The following is a 19779-nucleotide window of genomic DNA, read 5'->3' as shown; positions in this document are numbered from 1 at the left end:
GGGAGTTGAACAATGAGAACACATGGACACAGGGAGGAGAGCATCACACACCAGGGCCTGTTAGGGTATGGGAGTTAGGGGACAGGCAGCCTTAGGAGAAATACCTAATGTAGATAATGGGTTGAAGGGGTGCAGAAAATCACCGTGGCACCTGTATGCTTATGCAACAAGCTTGCATGTTCTGCACATGTACCCCAGAATTTAAACTTTAATAAGAAAATATTTTTTAAATACAACAAATATTCAAATAAAAATAAAGCATAACTTTTAAAAAATGGAAATAACATTACAGTAATAATAGCCATTAAAGTGTATTGAGAATTTAGTGTGTCCTATACAGTCTTAAAGGACTATATACATATGTCATATCATTTAATTTCTGCACCACAACCCCATGAGGTAGAGATTACATTTAGCTCTACTTTACTAATATGTAAACTGAAGTGCAGAGTGGTACAGTAGCTTGTTAAAGACAATGCGGTTAGGAAATGACAGGCCTGATATCCTCCCTTGAACAACTTGACACCAGGGGCTGCCTTCCTGGTCACCATTCTGTAGTGCCTCCCACAGCAACAAGAGGTATGACACAGAGAATGTGGAGGTGTCTTCAAAGGCACAAGAACACCACCTACATCAGACTGGCAATGGCATACGTGGAAGGCAGACAGTCAGGGAAACATTCAGATGCTCCCCTACTATTCCTTTACAAATTAAAGGCCACGCATGATTTCTTGTAACACTAAAAATTTCCCTATATTGAAGAACGTGGCTTGGTTGATTTTTCTCATTTAAAAGACAGGTCAAAACCTTCCCATTCTAGCTAATGGCTGCAGATTCATCCAACCCAAGGATTTCTGGGAGGATAATGATGAGGTGCTGGACTTAGTCTGCCTGAGGCACTGCCTGGAGGTTTTAACTGCCAGCCCATAGTTTAATAACTGGGACAGCAGGGGCATTTCAGTTATTTTTAGCCTTCCATCTTGACTCATTTTTAAACCTTTTAATCAGGAGAGGCTTCCCTAAGTGTTATGGCATTCTAAAAATGCAAGCAGAAAGGCAGGAGTGGGGGTGTCTGGGATCAGTGGACAGGCTGTTCCCGGCAGAGAGGCGAACTCTGACCCACATGTGGGCAACAAATAATTAGAACTTGCAGATTTAAAAGAGGAAAAAGTTAAGTGCCTGGCAAGTGCTGTTTAACTTCCCCATCATTTTTTCAGGTTTTAATGAGAAGCTGAAAAGAGGACAATTACAAATGTTTGCAGGTGAATGTCAGGATTGTCAGGGTACGCTTACATTTCTGAGTTCTTCTTGATCAATGCTTTTATATCTTCCACTTCTCTTAGTGAAAAAAGGTGGAGTTCAGTATTACTGGACTGCTAGACCTTTTGTCTCCAATCAGTCCGGAATAACAGGTGAACCACTGTTTTATACACAGAATACAAAAATCATGTAAAACAGTCTCTACCACCTACAAGGATAAACTCTAGAAAGAGGTATATATGAAACAATAATAGAAAAATTCCTCCTTCAGTTATTTATTCATTTTTTCACTCACTAACTACTTCAAATATTTATTTAGTGTATGTCTACATTGTATAGGGCATTGCAGCACAGGAATCAATAAACCATCAACCCTGCTTTCAGGAAGCTCATAGTCAAATGGGAAGAATAATGTGTAAATAGATCATTACAAGACAGTGTGGAAAGTAGAAAGCACAGAGGACATGAGAACAGAAAAGAAATAATTAACCCAGCCTTGGAGCATTTGGGTTGCTTCCCAGAGGAAAGGGGAAAATGAATAATCTCTCTGAAGAAAGAGAGAAAACTATCCCAGAAAGAGAAAGCAGTACTTTCAGTGAACTTCCAGATAGTTTGGTAAAATTCAGGGGTGAAAGATGAAAGACGGATTTTCTCCTATAAAGACTTACAGCAATGAGGAATTAATGTAAGTGAATTAACTCATTATCATTCAGTTCACCTTTGGTGGCTTTCATGAACCTATTCTGCTATTGCTTGCCATGGAATTTATGCTTTACTTAGCTTGCCTAAAGTAAGCATTTCTCAAGGATATTTTTCTGGCTTTTCCACAACATTTAAAAAAATTACAACACTGACATTAAGAAAGGAGAAAAAAGGAGGACATAGGGAAACTAACCTTGGGCACTTACTATGGACTGTGATCATGATGGTTTACATAACTGATCTGATCAAATGCTCAGGACTTCATTCATTCATTCATTAATGTCCTAAACCTGAAACGTTTATGCTGCACTTCAGTAGATAAATAATAAACAATAAAGCCACTGGAAGAGTAAAGCAATAACTTGTAGAGTGACTCCATAGCCCTAGAGACAAGCATGTACAAAGGAATTCAATAGCTGGCTCAACAAGGTTAATTAAGTATTATAGAGAGAAATAAAGAAAAAAATTAGAGTTCTAGGCAACAGCCAGACTGTGGAAAAGGTCACATATCATGAAAAGCCATCTAGACTTTACTGTCACTTTTTTGGTTACAGTGGATGGCCAGGAATTGAGTAAGATATAAAACTGGAAAGAATATTATGTTGAATAAGTGAGAAATAAATTGGAAAAGGGTGTCAGACTAGAGGAAGAAAAACCAACTAGAAGATCATTTCAATAGTCCAAGTCAGACGTGGTGAAGTTCTGGTTTACAGAAAAATTAGCAGGTAACAATCTCAAAAGATATTTTGTAGACGGAGTTTGGAGAAGGCTTACTGGTCAATTCGACATGAAGGATGGAAAACAGGGTCAAATCCAAGATGACTTCTAAGTTTCTGACTTCAGAGATAATGTTAGACTTATCACCCTCTCCTCTCCTTTTTCAAGGGAACAACAAGCTGCAGATAAGTCAAGTATTTTGCCCAGTGTCATACAACTATTAAGAGGCCAATTTGGGATTCAATCTAGATCTTGCTTACTAAAAGCACCCTCTCCCCTAGGTATTTGGTGAGATTGCTGTTCTAAAGTTAAGGAATAGGAGAAACCTGAAGAAAAAGCCCTAAACGCTCAGCCTCATCATCTGAAAAATACAAGGTAAGATAAAAAAATTTTTTAAAGTGGAGTGGGAAGTAAAGAGACACCTGGAGCTGGCCCATTAGTTTTATTATTCATGTTTACTGTTTGGTTTCCTCTGAATTACCCACTGGTGGTCTAACAAATCTTTTCTGTTTTGATCCTCCTCATCCTTAGTTGCTCATCACAGCATAAATCAATGTTGCCTGGAAAATAAAATATAATTAGAAGTAACTCACACTAATTATGACTTCACTGAGTGCACTGAATAATGAGAGTGGTGTCATCTTTTTCCTGGCATAGGAAGCATCTGTCATCTCACATTCTCCCTCCCCCTCCCACGGCCAAGAATTTTTAACCCATGAAAGAAACCTTATTGCTCAGCTAAATGTCATTCGAGAGCTCTATCAAAATAATAAAATGAAATAAGGGGAAACTATAAGTTATAAAATGAATACCCTTTTAAGCTCACACATATTCCTAGGCAGCCAACCGAAATCATTAATCCATGAAGCCTTCATCTGTTTACCTCTCTCTTCTATGCTCATCTTATAAACACAAATTTTCTGCTATATTTCCAATACATTTGTTGGAAGAAGGGGATGAGAGATGAATTAAATGAACACCCACTCGATAATTCCTGACCTTTCCTTTAGCATGACAGTTTTATCAGTCAAGCAGAGAGATAATATGATGAGGATAAAAAGCTAATATTCTCTCCTGGTGAAAAAGAATCAATGACACTTTCACCCACAGCTTTATTGAAAAATGGATGATAATGGCTCAAGCACACCTACCAGAGTGAGCTGCTTGAAGCTACATTTAACAAACTACGAAGAAGATGAAATATAAGTGAAATTGTAGGAAGGTCCACAAAAGAGGCGAAGGAATATTTCTTAAAATGAATGCAGTAAACCCATTTCCCGCCAGCCTATTGAGGAGCAATGAAGTGCCATTTATGGAAAGAGAGAATGAAAGCCGTAAATTGTTTGAGCTCACTGCATTTCACATTGAACATTCTTGTTTGGTGATCCTAACAGTTTTAGCCCTTAGGGAAACTTGCTGCAACTTCTGAACTACAGCTACTAGACTACACAGAGAAGAGAAATGCAGTCACCTATAAAATTTTTATTGGTAACAACTGGAACTTTTAAAAATTATGCATATTTGAAAAGTATATTTCTGACCTCCAGGGGAAAGAACATTCTTTCTTCCCTCAAATTACCTAATTAATCCACCTTCAAGAAGGAGTGTTAATCTTATTGGTCAGAATATAAAACTCACATTCTTGAGTAAGTTATAAATAAAATTATATGATATCTTTTCGTTGATGCTGAGAAATGTAGAGATTTTTCAAAGTGGAGCACTTTGCTATTGAGTCTGAGTTTGGGGACAGCTTTCCACTGGTACTCATCTAGATTCTGAAGTTCTGTATTGTAGTTGGGTTTAAAGACTGAGCAATAGTAAACATTTAGGCTAATTTAACTGTGTTTTAATGTATGTATGTTAGGGACTTGGCTCGATAATTCAGATAGTCTTACCTTATTTCCAAAAGATGTCTGTTCTCATTTTCCAATAAATTGTAAGGCTACTTTTTCCTATCCCTTTTCCTCAGCTTTTCTTCCCTTCCTACTGGATTTTTCTGTCAATAATTAGGAGTCTCTGGCCTCTCTTATCACCTCAAGTTCATGATCTACAATAAAGAATATCCAAAAAGAAGGCTCAAAGAAGACCCAAGGGCTTCCCAAATCCCTAGGCACACAGAAATGTGCATTTGTTACACTATGGTAAGGACTGACTATATAATTATCAGGGCTCAATGCAAAATAATGATGCATGAGCTCTCATTCTAAAATGACTAAGAATTTCAAGATGGCAACAGCAGAGTATTAAAACAAGTATGGGCCCTTCTAGGCATGGGTCTTAGGTGACTGCATAGATCATACGCCCATGAAGTATAAATCAGCAACAGCTCTGGCCTTGACCTTCACCAACTCTCCTCGTTGGAATATGGGCTGAGGGGATGAAAGAGCTGTTGCTTACATCCCACTGCTATAGGTTATTTTTCCTAAGAACCTAGATCTATTCCAGTGATTAGCCAGGATTGAGACTACTCTGGCTATGAGATTAATTAGGCAATTTGAGGGACGAAAGAATGTTCTTTCCCCTGGAGGTCAGAGTGGAGAATATCATCATATCATCATGAAAGGCAAGTATGTCTTCATCAAAATGATTCTCATATCCTTTTCCATGCTCCTGTGTTTTACCTGGGACCAGTGAGACACACACTGCAAGTCCTCAATAACTTCACAAACATCACTTTGATGTTCACTCCGAACACTTCTGAAATGAATGAGATCATGTCTTCATCTGGACCTAATGCATAGCCACACTCTACACTAGGTCAATAAATCACCCTTTATTCCATTTTGAATCTGATGTATGTTGTTATGTTCTTCATGTTCTTTGCAAACCCAATAATTATGCACAATACTATTAAAATAAAAAGGAATAAATTTGCCATCACCTTATAATCTTTAACCTAATAAGGACCATTATGTTATTAATATCAAATAAATTCACCATTCTTACAGAGAAAATCACATTGCACTCTATGTAAAGACTACCTTCATTCCACTCACCTTATCCAAGCCAGTCCTACACACACTCACGTGCCTGATAGGATCATATCTTTAGAAAGTGCAGTTGGTCTTCCACTCAAACCAATGCTACTTCTTTAGCCTCACCCAAAATGGGCTACTCCAGCCCCATATTCCACATGCGTTCAGAGTGATTCAGTGAGTTATCACAATGCTAATCCCTTGACCACCGAGCTATATCTTAAACCAAGGCCCACACAGTACAAATGATATTATTATAAGACTTAATACCTAAACATAGATTTTTAAAAATATAATCGACACTTCCCGAGCCCTGGTAGTGTTTCCAGGACACAAATTATAATCTATATGAATATTTAACAAAACGCCCAAGAGAGTGCTAATGCTTAATATTCTTCCATGAGAAAAAAAAATGTAATGGCAGAGTCATCCTAAAATACATGTCTCTTTGCTGCACATTTTTTAGAACAGTCAAAATTCTTAAGTTCATTATCAATCTCAAAGAAAGAACTCTTCTCTGTCATGTTTTCCAAAGAAATTTGTTCATCTCCTTCTCCAATATCCACTTCTTTCCATATATATATATATATGAGATCCTTGATTACATTTATTAGGTCCTACTTTAGAAATGTTAACTGGGCACACATTAGTGTTACCAGCCATAGAGCTAATCTTCTGTGTATCCTAGGAAAAAAGTGATGTCCAAGAAGAAGGAAAAGAAACAAACAAAACATCTCACAGCATTTTATTTTTCATGAGGTCCAGTGTTTGGAAAAGCAGCAAAGGAGAAAGGACTTACAGAGTACCTACATAAATTGGTTATGCGTAACACATAAACAAGGAACAACAAACTGTGGAAGGCCACAGGAGGCCTCTGAGGAGGAAGGCGTCTCCATGCCTCATGTTCCGGCACAGGGTGGCCTAGGCTCTGTTACCTTTGACATTGGGCTCAAGGATGTAAAACCCCTTCGTAGCACTATGATGTAGCCAGACTTGTAGGCTCCTTGTAAGGCCCAAGTTCCACCAGCTGCACATAGATAAGAGGCTAAAGATAACCACATGCTCTTGTTTTGTGAAACTCCCAAAAAGCCACTGTTATCAATCCTTAGAATGACACTCCAATTCCAGCTCACTGCTTCACTTCTGGCTCACTGATTCTCTCCACCATCATGTCACCCTCTCCCCACCATCACTCCACCCTTACACTATGGATCACAGTGATTGTAATCAATAAATAGAGTGGATGATCAGAGCTCAGGGCCTTCACTGTCTCCTCCAAAGTAATAAAGTGAAGGCCCCCTGGTCCCACTTTCTCTCTTAATCTTTTTCTCATTCCTTTGTCTCACCGAACTCAGGGTACCCATGGGTGATGTACAGCTGCTTCCCTACAGTCCAGTGCTTCCTGTTATTAAAAATCCTTTGCCTAGAAACTTAAAACCAGTTTGGGAGAAATCTCTTATCAAAAAAAAAAAAAAAGTTTAATTGTGGCCAGACGCAGTGGCTCACGCCTGTAATCCCAGCACTGTGGGAGGCTGAGGTGGGCGGATCATGAGGTCAAGAGAGCAAGACCATCCTGGCCAACATGGTGAAACCCAGTCTCTACTAAAAATACAAAAATTAGCTGGGCATGGTGGCACACACCTGTAGTCCCAGCTACTCAGGAAGCTGAGGCGAGAGAGTTGCTTGAAACTGGGCGGTGGAGATTGCAGTGAGCCATGATCACGTCACTGCACTCCAGCCTGGCAACAGAGTGAGACTCAGTCTAAAATAAAAAGAAAAAAAAAAAGTTTAATTGTATGGAATACTATTTGGCCACAAAAAGTGAGATCCTGTCATTTGCAAGAACACAGATGGAGCTGGAGGACATTATGTTAAGTGAATTAAGCCAGGCACAGAAGGACAAACTTCATATGTTCTCACTTACTTGTGAGAGCTTAAAAAAATTAAAACGATTGAACTCATGGAGATAGACAGTAGAAGGACAGTTACCAGAATGGAAAAGGTAGTAAGAAGAGGAGAGTGAAAATGGTTAATGGGTACAAACATATAGATAGAATAAAGAAGATCTAGTATTTCATAGCACAACTGGGTGACTATGGCAAACAAAAATGTATTATACACTTTAAAATAACCAAACGAGTATAGCTGAATCATTTGTAATACAAAGAATCAATGCTGGAGGCAATGGATATTCCATTTACCCTGATGTGATTATTACCCATTGCATCCCTGTATCAACATATCTCATGTACCTCACAAATACACTATGTACCCTAAAAATTAAAAATTGTTTAATTGTGACATTCTTTGTCAAGCAGACTGTCTTATGTCTTGAAGTAGGACATGTGAATAGTTCTTGTCTTTTTACAAAATATAAATATTTGCAATGGTGGCATGCCTAACCTTCCTGGAAACTTCGGCCTACCTGTAATGTCCATTTCTATTAATGCCTCTCCATTTCCACCAGCCACGCTCCTTCACCACCCCATTGTTATCATCATGATCCACCAACAAGCACCCGGGTCTGCCATCTGATGGTCAAAACAGGCTCCTGTACGAGCCCAGAGGCTTTCTCTCCTCACAACACCAACTTATCTCTTCTGTGTTTCTCCAACCCAAGAATAATCCCAAATGACTTTTAGCCTTTTATTTATGTATTTTTTTCATGTTTCCAAAGTGATCTCTTTAGAGGCCCAGGGAGAAGACAAATGTCCTTTGCTATGTGCATTTTTCAACTTTGCTTTTCTCAGCTTTTTACTTATCTGAGTAGCAGCCACAAGTAACTCCATTCGTGGTAGCCATTTCTATCACTTGTTTTTCTGTTGACTCTATTTAGGAAACTTCCATTTAAAATGACACAGAAGTATTATACTTCTATGAATCTCTGCTGTTCCAAATACATAATATTCATGAGTGTTTTTCTGTGCGTTGTTTACAACCAATGTCTATGTTTTAAGTAAAAAAATTTGTTTTTCGCAATAAATTTTAGAAGTTCTTACAAAATCAAGGATACTAAATATTCGTTTTTTTGGTTATATGTGGCTGCATAGCTCCTCCGTAGTTTGTGAGTTTCTGCTTAATGGTATTTTATGATAGTCTTTTAATACAAATGTAAGGTAATAGGATACATTAATCATTTTCTTTATGGTGGTAGTGTGTGGGTATATGTGTGTGTGCATGTTTGTGTCCAGTTAGAAAAAACTTTTCTACCTCAGGATCATAACAATATCCCCTGTAGCTTCTCCAAATAATTAAATGTTCATTTCAATGGAATTTATTCTGCTGTATGGCATGAGGGTGAATGTATAGATTATATAAAAAGTCAATGTTCTTACATAATTTATGGAATGGTGTATCACATCTACTAACTCCCATGCATTACTGGGTCTCTTTCTGAGTGCTCTGTTATATACTCTTTGGCCATTTATATAAATTCCACACTCTATTAATTAAAATACAATTAGAACATGCCTTCTTACCTAGCAAAAATAAGTCCTGTCTTTCCAAGTTTTTAGTTCAAAATGTAAAAGCTAGTAATTGTTCTTTTTTCTTTCATATTATTTTAAATATCATTTTGTCAAGCAACCCCCACAAAACAAAAAGCTCTTTATATTTTTTAATGGAAGTGCATCAGATGTGTGAATTTATCTGGAGAGTTAAGATGTTATACACATTGAGGCTTCACATGCATAAATATTACTTAGAGCTCTACATACGCGGGCTCTTCAATAAAGCCTTATTTTTCCAAAAGTCCTTGGGTAAAGTTCTAAGTATCTTACATTTTTTCTTGTTACTGTGAAAAGGATGCTTTTTTTAATTGTAATTTTTAGGTGGCTATAGGTATGTAAATGCTAATAAGTTTTTGTATATAAATATTGTACCAATAGTACTGAACACTTCTTAGTTTTGAATGCTTTTTCTGTGAAGTTTACTGAATTCAGATTACCAATGACAATTCTGAAAAACTATTATAATTTATTTCTGGATTGTGAATGAGTTGATAGAGGAACTCACAAAAAAAAAATGGCAGAAAAAGTAAACATCGAATGAGAATGAAAACAAAAAAAATCCTCAAAGACTCTTTAAAAGAGACTAAAAATAAAAAAATTATAAAATACACTCAAAATCCACTAAAAACAAGAAAAAATTATAAGTCTAAACATAAATTTATTTTGAATGAAGTTACTTTTATTGAAATATCTGGAAAGGCATTAATGAAAATGTATCTCACGTACTTAAAGGAAAGGGGGGAAATGGCTTTGATTAGAAGATAAATAATAGGAATATACAGGTTAATATGAAAAGACTCAAGACAAAAGTTAGATGTGAAATATATTATCAGAGAAAACATTAAATCTTCAATAGAAAAATATATCTTGCCAGGCATCAGTTAAAACTAGCTCATCCAAATGAAAGATAAGACTGAGAAAGAAGACCAAGAGATTAAGAAATATAAAGGTAGAGTTAAGAGATATGATAGATAAGCTAGGAAGCTTCAACATACATACAACTGGGATTCCAGAAAAACAGAAAAAAAAAGCATAAAAAGAAGTTAATAATTTTTTATAATTGAAGAAAGCCCTAAGTTCTTAAATAAAAAGTGCCTTATAAATATAGATTAAACTCAACAAAAATAAATTTACATCTCAAAATATCTTAGTGAAACTGTATGACATCATGTTACAGAGAAAATCTTTTTCTTAACTTTAATTTCAGGGTACAAGTGCAGGTTTGTTACATAGCTAAATTTGTGTCATGGGGGGGTTGTTGATTAGGTTATTTTGGGATCAGGAAAAGTAACAAATGGGCACTAGGCTTATTACTTGGTGGAGAAATCTTAATATTTAGAGAGAAAAAGGAGAGCTTAAGAGCAAATAAGCAATAATTAGAATAAAAGCAAACCATCCTCCAGCAACAACATATGTCAGAAGAAACTGTCTTATGGGAAAATAACTCAGCCAAAATTTTATAGTCAGCTAAACTATTGTTCAATATAAGCACAAAATAGACACATTGTAAAAGACAGAGAAAGAGATGTTACCATTCTCAGACTTAAAAAGCAAAAAGTTAATGAATATCTTTTAGTGAGAAGATGAAACATATTAATAGTAAGTGTGGGAAACATTGAAGTGATGGTGACAAATACGACCCCACCCAAGTCCTTGATTTGATTTTGTTTTCCTTGTGATCCTGATTCTGACATATTTGGTTGCCACCAACCTAGTGATACCACACTTAAAAGAGACTACCAGTTAACCATCAAATCCATAGAACTTTTCCCTCCTCTCTCCTTTTTAGTGTTTGTTTTACCTCACTTCGGCATTTTTACATATTTGGTCATCCTCTCTTAGTTAAAACTTCCTCCTGTCTTGGCATAGAAATATCTAAGGTGACAAAGTTGCATAACAGAAAAGCCACAAATTTTGAACTCAAACAAATCTGGCTTCAAATAAATGCTAAGACAACAGTTATAAGTATGTGAAGAAAAAGTTATTTGGACATCTTTAGATTCAGTTTATCTATCATAAGGCAAAAATAATATGTACTTAATAAAATAGTGGTCACAGAAATTATGTCATCAAATGAAATATTTATTTTTGCTTGTTCTGTGCAGGCTCATTAAATGTTAATACATAAAGTTCAAGTCCAATGCTTGGTACAGGTATTGATCGACTTACGAAACTTACAACCATTCGACTTTACGACCACAATTGCTAGCCACGACTGCTCCAGGTCTGGCAGCGTAAACGTTGCCCAGCTGGGCGTACGACAGTGCGGACCAGCTTCCGGCAGCACTACCATCTCCGCATGCACCATTTCAACTGTACATATAGCCTACTCAACTTACGACCAAATCGTGTTATGACCGTCTGCCGGTCCCAATCGTGGTCGTAAGTCGAGCACTAGCTGTACATAGTAAGTATTCAATAAACTTTATATAGTATGCTCCTTGCCTGCCTCTTTTAATTGTGGGTTTTTCCAAGGTCCAATCTAATTTTGATGATGCTTTCTCTCTACTTTGTTCGTAGAAAATCTCATCTATGCCCAGGGCTTTAACATCATTTCTGTGCTGAATGGTTGACTCATATCCAGTGTTTGTGCCACATTTCTATTCATCTGCTATAAATATCCACACAGATAGCTTCTCCATACTTGGGATCTCTCCTTGCACCCCAGCTTGGGACAGGGCTGTGTGGGATGGAGCCCTCCTAGCAATGGTGGACTGAGCTCCTGAACATAAAAGAAGCCAAAACAATGATTTCTTCAAATGATCTTGGAAAAACAGGGGAAATGAGAATAGAAAAATAGTGCAGAGCAGCCTGAGCTCTGCGAGGTATGCAAAACTGTTATCCAGTCCAGACAGACAGGAGTGTGGGACTTCAGTCATGCGCCCAACCCCACACCCCACCACCTCATGCTCAGAGGCAATTGTTAAAGACATTTTGTTCCTCACTAAGTGTCTCACTTTTTCACTCATTATCTTCATGTTTCTAGAGTTTATGATACAAAGAACAATGTATAGCCAGTTAATAGCTTATGTTATTTTAAAGTAAATTATTCATTAACAACTTAGGAACTTTTCTTTTTGCCTTAAACGCACTTGTAACTACTGCTAATGGAAGTGTATATTCAGGGCAACTCGAATCTGTGCTCCCAGGTGGCCATCCTCAAGCTTTAAGCTTGAATAAACTCTACCCTTAACTTAAAAAATTTGAAATTCAAAATTTCAGAAATAAAAATATCTTTCTAAAGTATATTCTGTAAACTATGTACCCCAGTGCTTACAACAGGCAACAGAAGCATGTTAGTTCACGTTTTGTCTTCTATACCAAAATGCTCTTCACTCACTGGCTTTGTATTTCTGTCATAAGCGCTATGTTCTCAGGAGTAAAACTTTGATGTTATAAATAACTCTTTTTCTTCTTTCCCATAAGTGATCAGTCACTAGCTCCTATTACTACTTCTGTTGCCCCAGTGTCCCCTGAATTTATGACCTTCTCTGTGATATATACTGGAGCTTCATATGTGACCTAATGAATTAATTTGTCCTTCATCTTTCAGTTTCTTCCCCTACCACACTATCCTGCATACTGCAGTCACTTTAATCTTTCCAAATACCTACTTTTTTTTTTTTTTAACCATGTGTATCCCTTGGAATGACTTTGATTAACTAATCAAATACATCTTAGACTCCTTACTCTACCTGATATTCATGTCTCGTTATTTTCCCACCGTCAACTTTCCCAATATTATATGTCATTAGTTCACTGCACGAGAACTTTGTTTCTTCCAAATGTGCCTATTCCTCAATTCCTACATATGCCATCCTGAGGCCTTCCCTTATAGCATTGACTGCCTCCTTCCATATGCTAACTGCCAGGGACGTAAAGATAAATAAGTCACTTGACAAATTCACATACTCCTGTAGAAGACAAAAAAACTGATTTGATAAATCAGAATAATGTGTGATAAATGCTAACACCAATATGTAACTCAAATGCTATGAAACCATACAGCACAATGAAAGAGACAAAGTCTACACAGAAAAATAACTTTTTAACGAAATGTGTTTTAATCCTACCAGCTGTAAGAGGATGAAACAGACATATCCAAGTAGATATTGTAATAGAAGATCATTAACAGGTCAGTATTAAGGAAATTCTCAGTCAGAGAATGTTCTTAAGAACAGGTTGAAATTCTTGTTTCGTTACATGAAAATTTATATGAACATAGATATGGCGTGACACAGTATTCCACAGCACAGCTGCATAATATACAGAATCAGTTTTGTATGTGTTTTTCCTACATGTCTTTTAAAAGAGTCAAGAACAAAGCACTAACAGGTACTTTTTGCTGAATATTTACTTCATATCACTTTTCATATATTATTTGTCATCTTTCAGAGCAAGCAGTATAATCTTCAACTCTGATAAACCTAAAATTCAGAAAAAAGTAAGTTTCCCAAGATCACAGTGCTGGAAATGATAGGCTACATTCAGGTGTTGGATGTTACACATAATTTTATTCCTATTTTAGGTAAGTATTTATCAACCATAGCACTATTGATATGTGTGTTGTAGGAGTCTGTTCAGAGCATTGTAAAACATTTCACAACACACCTGTACGTGCCAGTAGCATGCTCCGGCTTGTAACAACCAAAAATGTTTCTAGGCACAATATATCTCCTGGGGAGACAAATTTGCCTTCAGTAAAGAACTACAGTTCTGGATGAAGAAACTGTTCATCAGATGTGATTTAGATCATACACCAGTATATGCTCTTGAAACAAATGTAAAACAACCCTCATCTTACTGAGGTTGTATGCATATTTAAATACACTTCTCAAATACAACAGAATTGATACTCAAAATGGGAATGAGAATGAGAAATGAAGAGGAAAACCACAGTAAAGTAAAATTAAAAGGGGGACATTTACTAGACAAATAATATCAATGTTCTATGAACCTAAAGCAAAGGAGAAGTACCATTTTGTAGTTGAGTTCCAAAAATAAAGAAATATAACAAACATGAATGTGCTCAATGCAGGATAAATGTCCAGTCTGTCCCAGATCCTAGGCCCATAGTTCTTTCCACTTTAAGAAGTCAATGTGCTAAAATAATTACTGTGCCATCATTTCTAAAGCTGTCATCAGTTAACATTTATTTTTTGGCTGATGAGATTATTATTCCATGCATCTCATCTACATTATCTGTGTGTAGTCATATCTATAAGACAATATCAAGAAGGTCAGGCTGCTCCCTTAGAAAAAAAGCATTGTTCTTGGGATGGGAAGTCCTACTTATAACTGTCTTTTATGGTTTTGAGCAAGTCACTTAACATCTGGAAAGTGATTGGCTTTAAAGAGATTTTCTCTCAGTCTTTCTTTTCTAAAATTCTTTAAATCCAGAGACAAACCTGTGAAAATCCTGTAAACCCACCCTTAGCATTTGCACACACATTGAATGACACGTAAACACACATAAGTTGAACAAGAGCCAGGAAGCTTTTTAGGATATAAAAATATATGTGTTTTCATCCTAAGAAGTTAAAAGGTCCCAAACAAGAGAATGACTACAGGAAATTTTTAAAATATAAATAAGATTAATCATGAATCCTTGCCAAAGTGGCTCTTATTGTGTAAAATAATTTCAGTGTCACAAAAATATTTTTGCTATTAAATTATTTAGTCAAGTATTCTTTGAGTTGCTAATTTAATGATAAGTAACTATCAAGTTCCTGGCACTATTACAGATGCTAGGGAATCCAACATTGCCTAGACCCTGCCATCATGGATTTTATAGTCTAACAGAAAATAACTAACCCAATTATTACACAAATAACAAATATAGTTAATTACGTTGTAATATATGCTATAGACAGGTTGTTATAAGAATATAAAACAGGAGGTTCTTAAGCAGCTTGAATGACATCAGAGAAGATTTTCCATGTGGATATAGCATTTAATTTGAGACTAGAAGGGTGAATATAAATTGGCTAACTGAAAGAATTGCATAACAAAAAGAAAAATGGGCAGGCATAGTGGCTCATGCCTATAATCTCAGCACTTTGGGAGGCTGAGGTGAGCAGATCACCTGAGGTCGGGAGCTCAAGATCAGACTGACCAACATGTTGAAACCCTGTCTCTACTAAAACTACAAAAAATAGCTAGGCGTCATGGTGCATGCCTGTAATCCCAGCTACCTGGAAGGCTGACGCAGGAGAATCCCTGGAACCCAGCAGGTGGAGGCTGCAGTGAGCAGAGATCACACCACTGCACTCTAGCCTGGGCAACAGAGCAAGACTCCATCTCAAAAAAAAAAAAAAAAAATGTTCCCGAGAAGAGACACAATATAGAAAGGAGAAGGCCACATAGTAAAGATGTTAGAAAGCATTTGTATTAGTCAGGGTCCTCTAGAGAGACAGAACTAATAGGATATGTGGATATACGAAGGGGAGTGTATTAAGGAGAATTGACTCAAATGATCACATCATGAAGTCCTACATAGGCTGTCTGCAAGCTGAAGAGCAAGGGAGCCAGTAATGGCTCAGTCCAAGTCCCAAAACCTCAAAAGTGGGGAAGCCAACAGTGTATTCTTCAGTCTGTGGCCAAAGGCCCAAGAGCCCCTAGCAAAACACTGGTTTAAGTCCAAGAGTCCAAAAGGCAAATAATTTGGAGTCTGATGTTTGAGGGTAAGAAGCATCCACCGTGGGAGAAAGATTAAGGCCAGAGACTCAGCAAGTCAGCCTCTCTCACCTTATTCTGCCTGCTGGCAGCTGATTGGACGGTACCCATCCAGACTGAGGGTGGGTCTGCCTTTCCCAGTCCACTGACTCAAATGTTAATCTCCTTTGACAACACCCTTACAGACAATACTTTGCATCCTTCAATCCAATCAAGTTGACATTTAATATTAAACATCATAGCATTGTAAATAAAATGGGAAAGAATGGCTTTAAGGCTAGGGACGGGATAGCATTAGGAGAAATACTTAATGTAGTTGACGGGTTGATGGGTGCAGCAAACCACCATGGTACATACATAACAATATAACCGCACGTTCTGCACATGGATCCCAGAACTTAATGTATAATTTTCTTTAAAAAAAAAAGAAGACAGTTAACATGATTAGAATTTTATTGTTCAGATATTTTCTCTAGCTGCTGTGTGAAGAGGAAATTCTATTTAGAGAGTGTATTGTAGACGATAAGAATAGTTACAGAAGTCCAGTTAAGAGATGATAGGACATAGAACAGCATCATAGCAATGGAGACGGTAACAAGTGCATATATTCAAAATACTTATAGGAAACAGAATTTACTTAACATGGGCATTGGTTAGACATAAGAAAAAAAAAAGAAGGGAGAAATTAAGAATAATTCCCAAATTTCTTTCTTGAAATCTGGGTGGTTCATTCAACAAGATGGAACAAGATTGGGAGAAGACAAGTTTAATGGGAACACCAGGTTGGTGCCCAGAAGAAACATATCAAATCTAGCTTAAGTGCAGGTTCTAGAAAGAAAGAATTCATAAGTTTGCCACAGTCCCACAGTAAAGCCTGATATTAAGCACAGCTCCATTCTCTTCCCAATGAATGTGGTGCTCCACTCTAACATCCTGCAATCTTACCTCTAACTCCTCTAAACACAGGCAGGCCTCATTGCTCTTCGTGTTTTTCCTCAAGATTCCCTTTGCCTGCTTATCTCAGCATAACCAAGCCTGCCACCCTCTTGTATGTTACCTTGTACATTCCTGTTCACTTGTGACAATCTTTTTCTTTCCATCCAATGTTATTAAGTGTTAGTTTTCCTGAGACTATGCTTCTTTTCTCCAAGTTTCACTCATCTCCATGAGGAAATATATAACTATTTTCCAACAAGTCTAAATTTACAGAGCCCTGGGGGAAAAATAAGTTAGCAAAGTCCAATACAAGTATTGCTTGGCTCTTAAAGTAGATGAGTCAGATGGTTCTTAAGCTAAAATATTTTTTAATATGGCAGTCTCATAGTGAGAATGAGAGATGATCATTTATATAGAATGTTACTACTTTGGGAAAATCACAATTACCACTGACATCTCTCTGAAAAATGGCTTCTCTTGGGCCGAATATTAACTCTAGTGGAACAGATCTTCAACAGCAGTGAGTTCCTTCTTATAATGAGATCTCAACTTCAACTTTACAGCTAAGTCTCCTGGATTGCTATTATACACGAACTGCTAAACTTGTGCCTGCTTTGCCCATAAGGCTGTCACCAATTCTAGCAGCATTACTTTTTCAAACTTAAAAAAAAACTCTAATTTGTTTTCAGCAGTTTCAGTTTCTTCCATAAGAGAAGGATTTCTTTCATTAAAAAATGGTTCTTGTTGCAATAAAGTTCTCTGCTAAACAAAATATCCAATTAGAGATGCATGATTGAATGATATTGAAGGTTGCATTTCCTCATGTTTCTAAGCAGATAAGAATCCTAATTGCAGTTAGTCTGCCTTATCTTACCAGTTCTAATTCTGACCTTTTCTTCACATATAGTACAGTTAACACTGAATATTTAATAGCATATTGTGGATAAATTATTCTTTACTTCTATATTGCAAATTTTGGATATTTACAGACTTCTGAGGTCATTAACATATAGCCAAATATCAAATGGTGATTACAATCCCCAAAAGAGAAGAAAGAAAATATATTTGTTAATAAATAGGCTTCTGCTTATACTCCAGGTATTAAGTAGGGTTGGTTTCATAGTCCATAATTTGATTATAAGGTTTCGTTTTTAAAGGACTATCACTCATAATGTAGGCCCAAAACTGATATATCTGTGACCCTGAGTGGCATAAAGGAGAACCAGTGATTAACAAAGGAGATGAAGAATTGATATTTAATTCATGTTGTGTCATTTAGAATTAAATCTAAGAAATTATCTTTATTACCAAGAAATCTGTTTCTCTCTATAGTTATTTTCCTCCTTGTGGCACAAAATATGCTCAGGTTTCTTTTAACTTGAAAACAAAAACAAATAAAAATCCCCCCATCGAGTCTTCAACCAGCCTTCTCTATTCTTTTTCTTCACAGTAAAGTGTATTTCTTCCTTTTCACTTTCTCATCCATGAAGTTCTTAACCTACAGCAAACCCATTCCATCACTAGTGAAATTATTTTTACCAAAGAGTCTCATGATTAAAGTGAATATATTTCTTATTATCTATACCAGAGTACTTTTGAGAGTGAAAGGAGCACTGTTAATAATTAAGCATAAACTGAGACTGTTCTAAACAAATAGGACATATGGCCATGACACACATAACCTCTTAGCAGTAAAATATAATAAACTGATTACCCCTTGACCTTCCTGCAAACATTTACTTTACTGGCTGTTTCTCTGCACAACTCTGTCCTTCTGTGTATTATAGATGCTCCTTTATCCTGGGTTTCCTTCCAACCGTTTTGTTGCATTCCTCAACCCTACTTCCAGGGTCCTTTGGCGCTTAGTTTATCTTTTAATTTCTTCAGTGTTTCTATTCATAAGGTGTTGGTCCTGGACAATATCTCTTCTCATATCATAAAAAACTCTTTGGAATTATCATTCACTCTCATTAATTTCAATTTCAATTTTAATCTATGCTAATAACTCCCGTTACTAAGTGTCCAGCCTTATCTTTTCTTCTGAGCTCCAGAATCACATCCAGACTTTCAATTGGCATGTACTTTTTCATAAGCCATGAGCATATCAAAATTTGTTGATTAATCTGAAGCTATCTTCCTCCCTAAAAACATACCACATTCTAGAGTTTGGTGAAAGGTCTTATTCATGTGTCTATAATATCAAGCAAGAAATCTGAATGATAGCTGTGTTAGTGTAACTCTAGCTTCTGTTAAAAAGAGACAACTCAAAGCCAAGTGCAGTGGCTCATGCCTATAATTCCAGCAATTCAGGAGGCCAAGGCAGTAGATCATATAAGGTCAGGAGTTCAAGACCAGCCTGGACAACATGGTGAAACCCTCTCTCTACTAAAAATACAAAAATTTGCCAGGCATGGTGGTGCATGCTTGTAGTCCAAGCTACACAGGAAGATGAGGCAAGAGAATCACTTGAACTCAGGAGGGAGAGGTTGCAGCAAGCCAAGATTGCACCACTGCACTCCAGCCTGGGCAATACAGTAAGGCTCCACCTCCAAAAAAGAAACAAAAACAAACAAACAAACCAACAAATCTACAAAAAAACCAACAAACAACAACAAAAACTCTCAAAATCTTAGCATGTGTATACACACACACACACACACAAACACACTTCTCTATTTCTCATTCACATTTGAGCTCAATGTGGATCAGTGGGGTGGGGTTTATACCCATGCCATCATTCAAGGATGCAAAATATGTTTAGTGAATCTGTTATCTTCAAAATGAGGCACCAGGTCATTTTTACAGCATCCACCTGAATAATGGGGAAATCAGAGAGCTTAGAAAAGATATGCACTTTAACTCTCTTACCCACAAATCATTTATGTTTATATTCCATTGGCAAAAGTGTTTCATGTGGCTTCACCCAACTGCAAGGTATATAAAACAACTATCAGTTAACTTTGCCCAAAGAAAGAGAAAATGACTCTATGATCATCTAGCTAATT

This window comes from Sapajus apella, unplaced genomic scaffold (genome assembly GCF_009761245.1).
Source record: "Sapajus apella isolate SASKATOON/1434 unplaced genomic scaffold, GSC_monkey_1.0 scaffold4, whole genome shotgun sequence".
NCBI lineage: Eukaryota > Metazoa > Chordata > Mammalia > Primates > Cebidae > Sapajus > Sapajus apella.
This window is presented reverse-complemented; position numbering follows the sequence as displayed.